Below are 13,643 nucleotides of genomic sequence, written 5' to 3'. Positions count from 1 at the left end.
TGATTCAGATATTCCGGTTTATTGTGCCTTCAGTGGTTTTCTGATGATTTGTTTATCAGCCATGGGTTTCCATGGATGTTGAGAAACACATGGAGGCGCATGGTTGTAATTGCCTATGCTGCCAAGGTTAAGTGGCATCTTATCCCATGGCATGACCTTTTTGTACAATTTCCGTTTTACGAACCAACTTTAAAAAATGTAAAAAAACGATGAAAATACATTAGTTAATGTTTTCGCCGTAGTACCAAGCAAATATTATAAAGTTGCTATAAACACTTTGAATGCCTAACAAGTGAGACTATTTATCATTGACAACAACGAAAGTTTAGAACATACAATCTTACCCCACTCTACCCCATCAGTTTGCGTTTGACAAAATGGTTCTAATTCCCAAAACTGTTCGCAAGTATTGGCTCAAGCTTCCATAAGTAACAGATTATTTGTCCAACTGGAACTACTCATATTGCTTATGCCCAACGTTGATACTTAACTAATCATTCATTCCACAATAAGCTACTCTCATTATTATTCCCGGCGTAGCTTCCTCCAAGTGTGCATTTGTCTGTTAGTGCCATCAAAGGCTTAGAATAGAATTATCGTTCATCAATGGAAAGGTTTCCACTGTGTGACGCTTAGCGAAAACTAGTATCAAATATATTATTTGAATCAAGCATAATTGAGAGGTCCAGATGCGAAGGGGTGTAAGTGACCATTTTGTCGATTTTGAGTTGAGCAAATCATTAAATTCTCCAGATTTCAAGCTTTCACGAACTTTTTTAAGATTGTTTCTACGATGATTGGAAAAATTATAATAAATCAGGGAAAATTGGGTTGATTTTGAAACTCCATACATTTTGTATGGGATGAAAAATTGGTTAAAAACTTTAAACCTACCTCATTTACTCGAAAGTGGGTTTTTGCCACTTACACCCCTTTGCTTCTAATCTCCTCAATTCCTCATCATCATAATATGGTATGGCAAATAAAAAACATTATTTCACTACACGGTTTGAAATTTTGTATTGTTTTTGTGTCTAACTTTATCGAGCTGTTTTTGTATTACCATTCTTTAGCCACAACGAATCATTTTCACTTTAAAACTTTCACTTTTTTTCTGCTTTTTAAAAGGATTAAATCGCTGTTTGTTTTGTTTCTTAGTATTGTGTACATTTTTTTGTTTAAAGAAATCACGTATCAAAACTTAAAGAACGGAATCGCTTGTTTTTCAATAGAATCAATTTGGGATGGAAAAATTATTAATGATACTCAGACCCTGTAGAAAGATACTTTGTCTACACGGTCATTCTGGCGAATGTGTAAGATTATAATCAGTTCTTGTCGAAACCGATCTTGGTCTTGGTCTTGGTTTTGGTCTTGTTCTTGATATTGTTCTTGTTCTTGTTCTTGTCTAAAATTTGCACAGTACGTTGTATGATCAGTAAACTATCATTTTTCAGAGGTGTCAGAAGTTGAACAAATTCATAGTTGATATTCACCACTCTCGGCCACACATAAAAACCGTATAGAATCAATACAGAAACAATGTTTTCTCTTTGCACATCGGAACTTGGGATGGACAATGTTACATCTCCCGTCTTAAGTAACACGATGCATGGTTATTAGCATTTAAGCAATAAAAGAACGTCCCGAACTTGCAATGTTATGGAAATTATGTTTTATCTTCGTTTTCAAAAACTACGAAATCGTATGTTTTATACAAACCACAGCATAGTACTAATCACGCAAAATTTGATCCCATCAACCAAAAAATGTCAATTTTCAATAAATATTGCAAAATTATAGACTTTACAATGAGGCAATACCTAATAATCGGTAGAAGAAAGCATGAAGACGCTTGGGTGATTATGCCCACAAATCGAACGTAATATATAAACCGGCTTGCGGGCTAACTTTTGAAAAGGTTTTTGCTTTTGAACTTGCAAATATTGTTTAGTATCGATTACTGCTAGCATTTTAAATGAATTTGTAATGAGATAGCTAATCGATAACAACGAAGAACGTTTCAGAACACCTAACCTAACTATTTTTAAATGACAGTATAAATAATCATATAATCGTAATGATTTATTAAGTTCCTTAAATGGAGACGCATGATTGCTCAACTTATTTTTGTTTTCCACAGATAACTGTATGTACAGAGTTAACAAATTTATCCGACTTATAATATTACATGATAGCATGAATAAAAAAAAATATAGGAACCCTACATTTTCAATTCATTCGATGATTGTAGTGTGTGTGTAGATGTCCATTTCTCTAGTTCAGCTTATGTTTGTGAAGAATTAGCCTAAGTTAAAATTTATGATTAAAAAGAAAAAAAATCAGCTTATATCAACTCTCAAGCTTCTCTCTTCAAATATATCTTAACCTTCCGACACGCATATTGTTTAAAACTAAACACAATTCGCACCTCCTGAAGACCTGGGTCTTTATAGTCCGAAAATGAGTAAATGTCAAAAAAACAAATCAAATCAAACATTGGAAGCCGTCATAAATAATTCGTAAATGCTCAGGTGGCGACGGGTCAACACGGTAACTAAACAGTCGGTTCAGTGAATATTCACCTTGCCTCCACCAACGTTGACTATTAGTAGCGGCTAGAAGCTCGAACAAAATTTGCATAATTAGTCTCGTCATTTCACTTATCGCCGATTGCATCTAACGATCACTAGAATAATTGTTTTTTTTTTCTGATGCATCTTCACTGAACTATCTAATGGATAAAAAAGGCGAATATAGTAATAATATTATACTGGGATTATGCCTACTAAGTAGGTACGGTGTTTTATTAGATGATGAACCATTTGACTATGTCGATTTTTGCAAAAGTTCGAATACACAAACCCGAATAGTCACAAATGGTTGCAAATGGACCCAAGTGAAGCCCAGCAAAATTTAAAAAAAATCTAAAAAAATGGTAAACTAGTCCGCACTCAACTTGAAGTTTTATATGGAAACTTCCATTTTTCAGCATGGGGAAAGCAAACTTTTGAAGAAAAGGGCACTTTAAAGTAACTCTCAAAATCCGCTCCTCCCTGAAAATTTAGGGCATATATTAGTGAACATTTCGTTAGAAGACAACTTTTGCACTGGATGGAGACGCAAGTACCTTATAAAAATGGGACAAATAGGGGTGTGGCCAATTATCTCGGGTGTGAGAGATAGCGCAGTACTTTTTATTGACCATTCGGGTTTGTGTATTCGAAATTTTGCAAAAATCGACACGGCCTAATGAACCATTGCATCATTGCATTGTCTGTCTGGTGCGTTATTACTGGTGCATCGTTAATAGTTGGTGACCTATGGACCTATGGATCTTGACACGATCTTGCATATTACTCTACGTTGCTACTGGAGCTTCATCTGTTCACAACATTCATAATACTACGCTACCCGAAACGTTGTGAACAATGCAAGTTGATTTCATTGAAACAACAGCATGCACATTTTTAACGGTTTGTGGCATTTTTATCTGAAAAAAAGGCAGACAATTAAACGTTCCATAATAAATACAAAATTTCCCATAAATAATTCGAAAAATCCCAGGGAAGAAACAGGGGTGTAAGCAGTAATAAATAACAAAAGTTCCATAAACAAATAAGAAAATGCATAAATAAATAAAAAAAATCCATAAATAATTGATTTTTGGGCAATTGAAAACGTCAAAAATGCAATGAATAAATCAACTGTTGCAATAAAAAAAGCCATTTTTTCCACCAAACAACTTCGAATTTTTCATAAATAAATCCGATTTTTCCATAATAAATTAGAAAATTCACAATAAAAAAATATCGAAAAAGCAATAAAAAATACAAAAAATGCAATAAAAAATGACGAAATTACCCATGAAAAACAAATGCAGGAAAGTATGAGACAGTGAAATGCTGAATCGCACTTATATATGACTGAAACGACTGAAAAGTTTGCGTAACTATGATTGCAGTTTACCGAACAATTGCTTGCTGTCCGAACTCGCTATCGCTCGTCGGACCTAAAAAAGGGATAACATCTATGTTTGCATTATACCGGGCAAATTCTTGGATCTGTGGTTTGCCTAGAACTGAATCGATGCAGTTGCGGTGCGGAAATTTTTTTATTTATTACTGCTCACAGCCCTGTTTCTTCACTGGGACTTTTCGAATAATTTATGAAGAATGATCACTTTCTTATGAGTCGTTTATATTTTAGCCAAAAAAAAAACACAAAATTTTTCGCCAAATTAAAAAAAATATTTCAAATAAAACAAAAGCCAACGCATCTCGCTTTTAAAATTGTTTCATCCTGATAATATATTTCTATAAAATATATATAAAATAGGCACTTGCGGAAAGATTAAATGTATATTCATTGCTATTGTATCATGCTATGGTCATGGAATAGTTCTGATATGTTATTTTTTTCTAATTTACATAGGTAAATGTAAACACTTGCAATGCAGCCAAACGAATGGTCACTCATATTTCATGTTTGTTTCATGTCATCATAAAAATAATGAAATTTAATCCATAATTTAATGCAAATTACGTAAAATATTCAACTCAACTTGACGCCAGTCTACAACTATAGTTCATACCGTTTTTCTTCAAGAAAACAACAGTACACGACACATTTTCTAAAAAAGACTTTTTTAAGAATCCATTGGTGATTTGATGTTACATGAAGAAGAAGAAGAAGAACGATGGTGTTTTGAAAAAATCCTATCCCTATAACACAGGGGAAGTTTTTAAAATGCCTCTATAAAATCTAAAACAAAATTTAATTAAAAACGGTTTGATGTACGGTGTAAGATTTTGGACGGACTACATATTGAACGTATAAATTTAAATTTAACAGTTTTTTCTTGATAAGGTACTTAATTTGTAGTCCGTTCAAAGTCTAACACAGTACATCAAACTGTTTTTAATTAAATTTTGTTTTAGATTTTATAAAGGCATTTTAAAAATTTCCCTGTGTTATAGGGATAGGATTTTTTCAAAACACCATCGTTCTTCTTCTTCTTTTTAATGCAACATCAAATCACCAATTGCATTGGCCGTTGTTTCTAGTACCTAACTGGAAATGTTATTGGGGGCCACAAAAATGGCTGTCTTGCAAATACCGAAAGCACTGATCTGGTCAAGCAAACAACATACAGTGTTAAACATACCAATCATTGTTGGATAATTCGTAGTTAACATTGCAAAATATTCGGAAAAAAAGGCTGCTGGAAATGAAAAGATTCCGGTAGAACTTCTTAGGTGCGGAAGCAAGCAGCTGCATCGATAAATTTCCACAATATTTGCCAAAGATATGGGGTGATGCAGAATTGTCCATCAGCTGGTTGGGTGGTTTTATATATCTATGTACCTAATACTTATAGCACACATGTAATACAGGAATCACTGTACAATTGCACTTGAAATGAGTCACACTGATAATTCTCTCCGTTCAAGTCAGTCTTGTTAGAATTTTCTTGACACTGCGTACCGTTATACGTGTATCATACTCGTAACACATGTCTGTCCGGGGTATAATCTAAAAGAAAGGGCACTGACTTGAATGTGCTTAATGCAGAGCCATCACCCTTCGACATTAGACGTGTAAAATACAGTCGGGTCTCCTATTAGACGCTGCCACCCACTTTACGCCCACCACGTTTTCCAGGCTGTCTTCCAACCAATTTAGTTCATTTTTTGTATGTGATGAGCTCATGGTAATCACAAACCGGCTAAAAAATCAACTGGATTGGATGCAAGGTAGGGTAATTCATGTATTTTGGACAGGCTGAGGACAACGTTGAAAAAATCGTCCCCTAGATTTCATAGAAAGCAATTGATTATTTTGCAAAGTTATCAATACGCTTATAATATCATTGTGCTTTGCGTTCCTGGTGACAAAAACCTTAACGAAAGCATTGTAAGCTGAGAAAATCGCAATTTCCGATCGCCTGTTAGAATTGCATTTTGGACACCGAATATATGTTTTGGACACCCTCAGGTATATATAATTTGGACAGGGCAATTATCTCAATGTTTAGCCATGAATACTGCTAAATCATGGAAGTAGCATAACTTAACAAATATTTTCTTACAAATAATCAAATTTCTCCGCTTAACAGGCATCTATTTTGATAACTATTACAGTTTTTGTTAAAATCGAGGAAATATCGCCAGATCCACAGAATACGCCTCCAAGTATGCAATCGCAGTGCATCCCCATGTAGTTCGTCAGATGACCAAAATATATTTACAGTAGAAAACTTGTAATGTATTTTGGACACCACCTATATTAAGCGTTCTAGATGAATGTTAAGAGATTGGCTGCCTAATGCTTCTTTATTGAACATGTTTCAATGCAATAAGACTTTTAAATTTCTTACAAGTATTATTTCAACGATTTTGAGGTGAATATTGTATGTGACTGTGAAGTGTATGTGGTCTTGCATACCTGTGCATTTGAGGGGTTTTAGTGAAATAATTTACATTTTCGATAATTTTGAAGTATATTCTTAATTGTTAAGCGTATTTTCAACGTAAGTAATCAGAATAGGGTCTATTTGATCCAATAATCGATATTGAGAAGTATCTACTATTATTAGCTCTCCGGAACAAAGCATACATCGCCGTGCATGTCCAAATTATATACATGTCCAAATTATATTTTTTACCCTAGCTGAGAAATTGCGGTGGGCATAAAATGGGTGGGTCTTATAGGAGACTCGACTGTACTGACACGTATCTCTTTCAACGTGCTGAGATCTCTGGAGCAGTCCTTCGTTAGCAAATACTAAGCTGGTTACCGGTGGGACTGATCAGATGTTTAACCTGCGGATGATCCTACACAAATTTCAGAAGAAAAACGTGCGGATTCATCATCTGATCATTAATTTCAAGGACAAGCTTGTTATAATTGTGTGGTACTGAATCTGCATTGTTATTCGATTAGACTTCTAATGCACGCCAGTGGCACATGGTTTGCCAAATGCATATCAAGGAATCTAGTAGGCGCGCCAACCGTCGTCGCGTCACCACTTCACGAACGTCAAAGTGTAAACACAAGTTACTTCCTGAGGGCATCCGCTTGTCCACAATAATTCTAAGCTCCACATTTGGCGATCCTGCCAGGAGAATAGCCAATCTTCTGGGTGATGACAAGCGGGTGCAGACCCGGAAAAAGTGTTCGTTTATTCTAGTGCCGTTTAGTTTTCCTGGCGTGTGTGTTAAAAAAGGTAGTGAAATTGTAAAGTGTTCCGGAAGATCGGGTAGGATGCCTAGAGCAAACGGCCTAGGCAGTGGTGAGTTTAGATAATTGTCTGGAGATTGCTCTCCTTAACCTTCCGGCAGCGGCGCGGTTGGCAGCCACCGCCAGCACCACGCTATTACTAAGCGTGTTGTACAAAATACAACAACGCGATCGCTCTAGGGAATAGAGTTAATAAACTATAGAGGACGAATGTCGCTGCTGTTCCCTTTGTTCTCGCTCGCAAACATGTCGGGTATCTATCTGTCAAACTGCATACTTTTTCGCTTTGACACTTATAGCCCGGCCTATCTCCGCCAGCAAGAGATGTTTCGGCAGCGACGCCAGCGACATTCTTCCTCTATAGTTTATTACCTCTATTCTCTAGGGTCAAACGAATGTTTTATTGTCGGTTGAATTATTGCAAAAGTTGTGCATGATTCGTTTACTTTTGGGTCCCGTGGCGATGTTTATCCTACCAAAATCGCAACAAGGAACGCTCCAAGGGGGAGTCGCTGAGCACATCTTTACTTATGCCAATTATTTTCAGTGTGCCAACGGGTATTGAATTGTGCCTCAGTGTGCCCCGAAGTGCCACTGCTTGATGATTCAGATTTTGCTTGGCAACTACCAAGACAACCAACTGTTTGTTTTCATTTTGCAGGTCAAATGCACATGGTTGCCTAGTTTTTTCACCCAAACTCAAGTGTCAAAATTGTGCCTCAGTGTGCCTCGGTGTGCCACACAGCGTATAAGACGGTGTGCTTGGCACCTCTTGGCACAATGTTCCAAGCGACTAGCCCCTTGGAACGCTCATAAATGTGAAATAACACTGTAAAGTTTGCTCATCTGTATGCACTAGAGAATAACTTCTTAGATCACTCTCAGGCATTATATTTTGGCGTGACCTATACCCGATGGTGATAAATCGAACAGTTTTATTTTTTGTTCCAATTTCAGATAAAGAGCAAGCAAAATATTTATCTCATGCATGATTTCTTTGCAAAAAAAAACAATATTGCTTGTGCGTGTTCTTAAGCAGGAGATTAAAAAATCAAAGATTTTGTGGTTTCTAAGAAAAGGTAGTAGAATGTAGAAAGGTGAAGTAAAGGTAGTAGAAGTGAATTGCCCGTATGTTTACGTAAAGAGAGTTTTATTTGAAAATTGTGGTATTCTTACGCATTTTTGTGTCTTATGACAACATTTATAAGCAACACTTGAATCAGTTCTGTACATACGTACAAAAAAAACATCGTTATATACGACTTACGTTATCCTGTCCAGTAGGGTTTTAGACCCCATTCCCGGCACTACAGGTAAACAAAATGGCTCATTACCTCAATTCACAACGAAACGACCGCTTCGTCCACTTCTTTCATCTGAATCAGATACCTTATTGCGTAAACTTGTTATTAACAGTGATTGTTGTGAAAATTTTCTGTCGGAAAGTTGATTTTGAACGAGTTTACTGCACCTAGTCTAGTACCAATTCTCGGCACCAGTGCCGAACTTCCAGCAAAATCAAATGGGAAACCACTTCGGCACCCATCTTTGTGCTGACGAAGTGTACCCTTCTGCGTGTAAAAGTTGTTTTGAGCACTTTGCGACTTCAGAGTGAACGTGTGGCTTATTGACTGTGGATCTCGTTGCGGAAGTGTTGCGGGAGATGATTACCTAAGGAAGTGCGTTTGGAAAATATGTATGTTTTAGGATAAAAGATTGAAATCATTAAAAATGACTGTGTGAGTGAACACGACAAAAAAAAATGAAGCTATGAGAGCAACGTATGGTTGTGTCAGCAAAAACGGAAGATTCCCTGATCATTTGATATTTACTGTAGTACCAGCGATTCTGAGTAAGAGTTTATAAAAGTGGGTTTATTTTCAGACGTGTCAAAGTTGTATCTCCATTGTATCGGCTACAGCAGTATACAGCGTGTCCGGATGACCGCACCCTTACTTTTGTAAGAAATTCTGTCTCATGGCGACAGTAAATCAGTCCACAGCGCGTCCGGATGACCGCACCCTTGCTTTTGTAAGAAATTCTGTCTCATGGCGACAGTAAAAAAAACAGTCCTCAGCGTGTCCGGATGACCGCACCCTTATTTTTGTAAGAAGTTTTGTCTCATGGCGACAGTAAAACAGTCTACAGCGCGTCCGGATGACCGCACCCTTACTTTTGTAAGAAATTCTGTCTCATGGCGACAGTAAAAAAAAACAGTCCACAGCGTGTCCGGATGACCGCACCCTTACTTTTGTAAGAAATTCTGTCTCATGGCGACAGTAAAAAAAAAAACAGTCCTCAGCGTGTCCGGATGACCGCACCCTTATTTTTGTAAGAAGTTTTGTCTCATGGCGACAGTAAACAGTCTACAGCGCGTCCGGATGACCGCACCCTTACTTTTGTAAGAAATTCTGTCTCATGGCGACAGTAAAAAAAAAAACAGTCCACAGCGCGTCCGGATGACCGCACCCTTACTTTTGTAAGAAATTCTGTCTCATGGCGACAGTAAAAAAAAAACAGTCCTCAGCGTGTCCGGATGACCGTACCCTTACTTTTGTAAGAAATTTTGTCTCATGGCGACAGTAAAACAGTCTACAGCGCGTCCGGATGACCGCACCCTTACTTTTGTAAGAAATTCTGTCTCATGGCGACAGTAAAAAAAAACAGTCCACAGCGCGTCCGGATGACCGCACCCTTACTTTTGTAAGAAATTCTGTCTCATGGCGACAGTAAAAAAAAAAACAGTCCACAGCGTGTCCGGATGACCACACCCTTACTTTTGTAAGAAATTTTGTCTCATGGCGACAGTAAAACAGTCTACAGCGCGTCCGGATGACCGCACCCTTACTTTTGTAAGAAATTGTGTCTCATGGCGACAGTAAAAAAAACAGTCCACAGCGTGTCCGGATGACCGTACCCTTACTTTTGTAAGAAATTCTGTCTCATGGCGACAGTAAAAAAAACAGTCAACAGCGTGTCCGGATGACCGCACCCTTACTTTTGTAAGAAACTCTGTCTCATGGTGACAGTAAAAACAGTTCACAGCGCGTCCGGATGACCGCACCTTTACTTTTGTAAGAAATTCTGTCTTTGGTCTCAATTGATCTAGCATATGGTCTGACGTTCAAACTTCTAAATTTTTGTTTGTTGTATAATTGCTGTTCGATCAGAATCTGACCGAAGAGGTGATGAGACTTTTTGACGATTCTGAAATGATATTCCTAGAAGATGCTGTAATTTAAGAATAATTCGCGCAGAAGATACGCCTAAGGGAAGAATTGTGAAACTATGATTTCATATTTTGGTTTGGTAAGCAGTCATAGTAAAGCATAACAAAAATAGCAAAATTTATAATTGTTTAGTACCTAAGCTTTGCAAGTTTATCGTGATGAATGATCCGTGTTGCTGATTAAAATGCGAAGGCTGCGCACAAAAAAAATCGAACTTGATGGTTTCGGGCTTAATAACAGTACTACACTACTAGTAGGTGCATGCATTCAGTAAAACTTTGTAGATGGTAGATATGTGAACAGTAAATACATATTATCGCTCAGTGCTCAGCGATTATCGATTCTACGAATACAAATTAAATAAAACTGCAACAACGAAAGCAGGTGTTTAAAATGACCAAAAAGGAATTGAAAATTATGTAGTATCTGGACTTGAAAGCTTCTGTTACTATATTCATTCCTGAGAAGAGGGAGGATGTGTGGTACTGAATCTGCATTGTTATTCGATTAGACTTCTAATGCACGCCAGTGGCACATGGTTTGCCAAATGCATATCAAGGAATCTAGTAGGCGCGCCAACCGTCGTCGCGTCACCACTTCACGAACGTCAAAGTGTAAACACAAGTTACTTCCTGAGGGCATCCGCTTGTCCACAATAATTCTAAGCTCCACAATAATCTCAAGAAAGCCGCCACAATGGCCGACTTTTGAACGTAATCACGATTGTAAGCGAACAAAATCTCATAGAAAACCTTAATCAGCGTACTGGATCTACTTCTATAAAGGTCATGTGAAGTGAGCAAGAACGGAATAAAAATTACGCTTTCGTCAGATGTTTACATCTTTAGATGTGTGCATTTAAAGTTCTGTTTGCAAAGATGTTTGTCCTTGAAACAATGGTAAGATATGAACTTTTCCAGATAATGTCAAAACATAGTTTTCCTTACGCTGATACGCACAATATTGGATAGGTCGAAATCAAGTGATCAAATCAAAAATGTAATTATTGTCTACCTCAATAAATTTTGTGATCTTGGATGTATTGAAGCAAAGTGATCCACATTCGAACTTACTGTTCAACATTGTACTGGAAAGAGCAATAACCAGATCTGGCGCGCAGATAAACGGCACCCTCGTTCCACAGCCGCACTTAGGGTGGGTCTACGTTGTATGGGAAAATGTTAACTTGATCGGATTCAATCAGATCAAAGCTTTTTAGGTGCCATTTTTGGTTCCAAGCCACTGTGAAAAATTTGAACATGACCGATCTATGCTATACTTTGCGCATCGCAATAGAAGTTTGTATGGGACTTTGTCTTCGACAAAGTGTTTCAGGATATCCAAGGCTATCCTTTACATGATCGGTGACATAATTTCAGAATAATCTTGGTCCGATATAAGTAAAATGCAAAAAAAATCAATCCCGATATGCAAAGTGGACATGGGGGTTTCTTTCGGCCTTGCAGTCTTCCAAGTCTAAGAATCAACAGTCGATAGCATCCACAGAAAAAGATGTGCAAAATGTTGGCGTAGCTGATCGCGCTAAATTTTTGCACAATGATTTTGGATCCGAGATGGAATCAAAAAAAAACTATAGCCCACGTTACCGCACATGCTACTCGGCTTTACAGACGATATTGACCTCATCGGCATCGATCGTAGAACAAATAGACGAGTGCACCGGTGAACTGAATTTATCTCGGTCCGAGAATTTTGACACTAGAACGGGGCCATTGTCAATATTGTCGGACCGCGATGAATTCAGTGTTCATCGGTGCACTCGTCTATAGGGAGGCAGCGAGGACAGGTTTGACCCCAAATAACCACGAAGCCGTATATAGTGCATCAATTTTGCCATATATTGATAATTAAAATTGTGAATATAATGCAGCATTACTTTAAACACCTCATTGAAGCAATATTAAAGTAGAAAAGGGCCCCACTAAAATCAAATTAGTGCCACATATTGCAGCACGCTGACAGCCATTGCTGAAGTAACATAAGTGCATGTGCTGTACATTTGCATTTGCACATGCTACGTCTCAGCGGTGTACGCCAGTAAGCGCAAGCTTCTGGCTAGTGTTGCTACGTCCATACTTAGGTATGGCGGCCCGGCGTGGGGTACCGCGCTAAGTACTGAATGCTACCGACGGAAGCTGGAAAGTACTTACAGGCTTATGTGTCTGAGGGTTGCAAGCGCGTACCGTACCGTGTCACACGACGCTCTCTGTGTCATTACTGGTATGGTGCCCATCAGCATTCTTATCAGTGAGGATATGGAGTGCTTCGAAATGCGCGGCACAAGAGGCATACGCAAGACTGTCAGGATGGCCTCTATGGTCAAATGGCAGCGCGCGTGGGACAGTTCCACCAAAGGAAGGTGGACCCATAGGTTGATACCGAGGGTAGATAGTTGGATTAATAGGCGCCATGGGGAAGTTTCATTCCACCTGACACAGGTCCTTACAGGTCATGGTTGCTTCCGACAGTATCTACACCGTTTCGGGCATGCGGATTCTCCCGAATGCCCAGTGTGCAATGGTTTAGAGGAAACGGCGGAACACGTTTTGTTCGTGTGCCCGCGTTTTCGCACAATGCGTGACCGCATGCTTGCCACATGCGGGGAGGACACAACTCCGGACAACTTGGTCGAGAGAATGTGTAGGGATGAGATTAGCTGGAATGCCGTTTCAACGGCTATCACCCATATCGTCTGGGAGCTACAAAGGAGGTGGCGCGTGGACTCGGAGAATGGCTAGTCCAGATGCAATACAAGAGGTGGTCCAGGGGTTCGAAGTCGGCTTCGTAGGTCATACCGGTGCCCTGCGGTCGTGATCGACCCTTACAGCGATTAAGTGGCCGCGGAGAGGAAGTCCCGGTAGCGGTGCTGTCGTGGCGTCAGTCTACTGGGTTGGATCTGAGCCCGCGGTTGGAAAGGGGTCCCCGGCAAGGGTCGGGGTAGGTGAGATCCTGCTGTCTGCAACCTACGGGTGCATCTGATAGGGCCTGAAGGGTAGTGATACCCTTCCTTTGCGGGCAGGTCAGATCGGGTTGCACGTGGGCATCAGTTCTTGATGTCCGCTCAGCAGTAGGGCGCGGGCGGGGTTGACCCTGCCCGCCTTCCGAGGACAAAGGGAGTGGCGAGGACCACTCGGGAAACTGGCTAAGCGC

This window comes from Aedes albopictus, chromosome 3 (assembly GCF_035046485.1).
Source record: "Aedes albopictus strain Foshan chromosome 3, AalbF5, whole genome shotgun sequence".
Taxonomy (NCBI): domain Eukaryota; kingdom Metazoa; phylum Arthropoda; class Insecta; order Diptera; family Culicidae; genus Aedes; species Aedes albopictus.
Note: the sequence above shows the minus strand (reverse complement) of the source record.